Below are 4,886 nucleotides of genomic sequence, written 5' to 3' on the forward strand. Positions count from 1 at the left end.
TTAAAATTGGATTTTGAAGCATAATCAAAAAAGGACAGGAAAACTGCTGTAATTTTGATTTGTGACTATGTTGCTGGGATTTTCGACCACAAAGCAGGAATAAAAGAAACTATAGTATTAGACTGTTTATAAAATCAAGGATAATAAAACAGATATGTACTGAAAATCTTATATGGGTAACTAGGGAAAAATATTAACATTTAAATACATAAGATTTGTAAAATAAGATTTGTAAAATGTACATTGTACATGATAGAATATTTGTCAACCCGAATGGTACGATAAAATTATATTTGTTTTTGGTAAAGTTACGTTAGAATTGATTAAATTCTGATTGTAATATAAAATACTGTATAATTTCTGTAATAAACTTTAGAGTGCTTCGAATCCTCACAGGATATGCACAGCGTGAGTTCTACTGTAGTTGTTTGAGTAACCGAATTTATAACACCTCTAATCCTCACAGGATATGCACATAGTCTAGAAGTTGGGTTCTAGTTGTCTGGGTTACCAAATTTTTAGCACTTCTAATCCTCACAGGACATGCATAGCGTCTACGAGTTGAGTTCTAGTTGTCTGGGTAACCGAATTCAGAGCTCTTCGAATCCTCACAGGATATTCAGTCTTAACGAAAAGTGTTTCTTTCCATTAGTATTAGTGTCGACGTTATGGCCTGCTGCAGCTACACCAAGAGCCTGTGCATAAGAAAAGTAGTTTGCTTGGTTTTAGAATATACTAAGTTCCCATGACATAACCTCCCTCTTAAAAGTGAAGACAGCCTGTTCAGCTAGTCCCAGCAGCTATTCTACGGTTATTATAATACTATATCGTACGAGTAAACTCTCCATTAACAATCCCATGTATTTTTCCCATTAACAATCCCATGTATTTTTCCCCATTAACAATCCCATGTATTTTTCCCCATTAACAATCCCATGTATTTTTCCCATTAACAATCCCATGTATTTTCCCCATTAACAATCCCATGTATTTTTCCCCATTAACAATCCCATGTATTTTTCCCATTAACAATCCCATGTATTTTTCCCATTAACAATCCCGTGTATTAGTATTGTTACTTCAAACTGCAATCAACTTTCACATTAACAATCCCATATATTACTACATTCCCATATATTACTACAATTGTTCCTTCAAACTCTCAAAGATAACAGGATAGAGAGTGCCATCCTTCAATATATATTTATTATTCCTTCAAACTCTCAAAAAGATAACAGGATAAGAGAGTGCCATCCTTCAATATATATTTAATAGGGCACCATTCTTACACTGAAACAATCACATCTAACTTTAGTGCTACATAACTATGAGAGGTGCCATGCAATGCAAACACCACAATCTGGCAACTTTTATCCTTTAGTATCCAGTCTTAAGGGAATTGAAACTGCACAACCCCAAGGGGCGAAAAATTAACTTGGGGAATTCAGAATAAGAAAGGTTCCCGAAGCAACCTTCAGCACTGGAGGATAGGTGGATGAAGATAGGGGGTCAATGAAAATCTGCAGTGCAATCTTAACTGTCGATTTCCTAACAAAGCTTTGCTTGAAGAGTAAGGCGGGGAAGGGGGTGTTTAGCGCATTGAGGGAATGATGTTAACAAGACTGCCCTAATTTGAATTACAATTTTCACTATTAGCCAGCCTATTAGAATACCTTTTAAGTCCATGACATCAGTGTCAAAAAAATTCTTAAAATCCTAAGACCTAGGCCTCTTAGAAAATCGTCAAGATCCACGTATTACCTGTCTAGTTCCTATTTACTAGTGGGAATGAAATTCTAAGTTGTAAAAGCACTAATACATTCAACTTTCTTCTCATGACCAAACAAAGGGCTCAAGAACTGTAATACCTCTACTATTAATAACTTGCACTGGCAAATGTCGCAAATGTCTCAAATGTCTCCCTAGGTCTGACTATCGCGTTTTTTACCCCAGTCTATTCCCAACATCCTTAAGAGATACACCTGAACGTTTATTACCATTATCCTAACCCTGCATCTATATAAAATTAGCACGTTCTTTACCCTATTTTATCCTATCCTGTATTTCAAGTTCCATCCTATATCAAGTTCCTTATCTAACTTCCCATCAAGTCCTAGCTGCACGAAAACTATCAACCTTGCAGTTCTAACCTAAGAAGTTGGCTGGTCTGAAATTCCTATTGTGCATGGTGACAAAGTCACCATGCTTGTTTTTGAACTTCCTGTTGTGCATGGTGACAAAGTCACCATGCACAACAAAGTCCACCTTTGCCTGGCAGGTGGCACCGCCACCCCGGCAAAGGTGGGCTTGGGAAGTTAGCAAAGAACTTTAAACGCAAAACTTACTTTGCTTCCTGTACTTTACACGCAAAACTTACTTTACATACTTCACATGCAAAACTTACTTTGCTTACTTTACACGCAAAACTTACTTTATACGCAAAACAAACTTTTGCAGCTGAAATTAATCAGGAGCTTTAAAAATTGTTACTGTTCAAAAAATTCAGAATTCCAAAATAGAGACTTCTCTAAACTTTACAATTCTGAAAAACAAAATTTAAATAAATTTATAAAATTTTAAACCCACTAAACTAAGAAAAAAAATAGATTTACCCTACGAGCGTTCAAAAATTACCTTTCACACACACTAAACTAACAAGCTTCCACGCACATTGAACTAACAAGCTTCCACGCACATTGAACTAACAAGCTTCCACGCACATTGAACTAACAAGCTTCCACGCACATTGAACTAACAAGCTTCCACGCACATTGAACTAACAAGCTTCCACGCACATTGAACTAACAAGCTTCCACGCACATTGAACTAATAATGCTAAAATAACTAATAAAAAATTAAGTATCGAAAATAAAAAGTTCTGAAGCCGAAACATATCGTAAAATTACTTGAAACGTTCAAAGCTGGAAAACTTATATTGTACCTTCGCAATTTTAAAGAAAAAACAGACTTAAAACTTTAAAAATTCTCAAAACTAAGGTCTTGAATCTGAAAAAATAAACCAAATGCATTAAAACAAATCCTAAATTTAAATTGAAAACCTAGTTTTAATTATGAAAAAACTAAGCTAAAAATTTTCGGGGGTTGCTCAATTCACTCAACTAAAAACGCAAGAAATATTTACTCACCCATTAATCATGTTTAGTCATAAGGTATCGGTACATCTAAGACAATTCAATAACTCATTGTGGCACGCTTATTTAACGACACAGCCTGACCTGAAAAAAAAATAATATATATATATATATATATATATATATATATATATATATATATATATATATATATATATATATATTATATTATATATATATATATATATACATATATATTGAAGCCCAAAATTTTCTAGCAAGTGGAAAGAACCAAAGGCTGACTATTGGTTACAATCAGCGGGGCCATCTGATAAGTTTTAAAATATTAAGACAAGGAGCAGCAAGCAAGGCTGTATAAATACTGATAAGCATTATTACTATTTATTGCCACTTAAGCCTACAATAATTAAAGCTTAAATCAACTTAATATACCCCATACTAGGAAGGATATGGTAGTCGAGTTAAGCCTCTCATCAAGAAACTTTAAACCCTATTGCAGCATAAAGTTAAAATGAAAACATCCGTAGCGCTGCATAAGATTGATAGTATAAAACCAAAATGAATAGAATTAACACTAAAGGCAATTTAGTTCAGCTTAGTAATAAATAGGCTGAGAAACTAAGTCTTGAATACCATGTTGAAGGACAATCTACAATACCAAACATACTAACATTTTGAATAGTTATTGTAGGAACTTACAGCAAAAAATCGAAAATTCCAATAATTGAAGATACAAAGCCAGCAAACGCAAACTTTCATACGACAACGGTATGTCATAGATCAAATACCACACTCTTAAATATTCGCAAAATAAAAAACGCAAAACTGGCAACAGTATACACTATCCAACCTAACAAACCTTGAAGCACGCCATCGATCGTCCAGCACAGAAGGGCCGGGATCCCACACGCAAATGAACAAGAACGCCGAGTTAGTATCAACGAAACCTGTCTTACTAAGCCGGGAACTCTACAACACTGAAACAAGCTGTTCTTGAGGATAACAGCCAACGACCGCTGCAACTGCCTGTTTGTGGGACGTCGCTTTATCGCCCTTTCGCCACCGAAGAAGTTTAAGGCGATGATCAGAAGATCGATTAGAAATTAATAATAATAATAATAATAATAATAATAATAATAATAATAATAATAATAATATTGAGAGTTGCCGGGCACTCTTCCTTTTTAGCGAACTTCCCCAATTATGTATCAGTAGTTAGCCAATCTGAAAAAAAATTATTATTATTATATTATTATATTATATTATTATTATTATTATTATTATTATTATTATTATTATTATTATTATTATTATTATCATGGAGATTTGTCATTTACTCTTCCTTTTTAGCAAACTACCTGAATTTGTGTATCGGTGTTTGGTCTTTATCTGGAATTATTATTATTATTATTATTATTATTATTATTATTATTATTATTATTATTATTATTATTATTGCTGTTGTTTTCAGCAGTGCTTGGGCATAAGAGTTCATGAATATTACTTTTTACTAGCGTACTTAATTTAGTATACTGTATTGTGTTCATCTTATCGTTCATCGTATACGGCCCGGAGCTGAAATAAAGGATATTATTATTATTATTATTATTATTATTATTATTATTATTATTATTATTATTATTATTATTATTATTAGTTAACGTAACATGGGGTCACAACGACATGGTTATAGACAAAAACAGTATAGAACACTGTTGTTAAGGTGATTCAACGGTGAGCTTATTAACTCGCACCAATAAATGCAAGGTAATT

General features: G+C 33.2%; 1 long non-coding RNA gene across 1 annotated transcript; it reads right to left on the reverse strand.

The window, feature by feature from the left end:
* Positions 1 to 272: 272 nt before the first annotated feature.
* On the reverse strand, positions 273 to 4,037 carry LOC136828479 (uncharacterized). The gene is made up of 3 exons (XR_010850054.1): positions 3,973 to 4,037; positions 3,147 to 3,236; positions 273 to 695 (listed from the first exon to the last, which is right to left on the reverse strand). It is a non-coding gene; the product is annotated as an uncharacterized lncRNA (long non-coding RNA).
* Between the last annotated feature and the right edge of the window lie 849 nt (positions 4,038 to 4,886).

The sequence above is a fragment of the Macrobrachium rosenbergii genome, chromosome 43 (assembly GCF_040412425.1).
Source record: "Macrobrachium rosenbergii isolate ZJJX-2024 chromosome 43, ASM4041242v1, whole genome shotgun sequence".
Lineage (NCBI taxonomy): Eukaryota > Metazoa > Arthropoda > Malacostraca > Decapoda > Palaemonidae > Macrobrachium > Macrobrachium rosenbergii.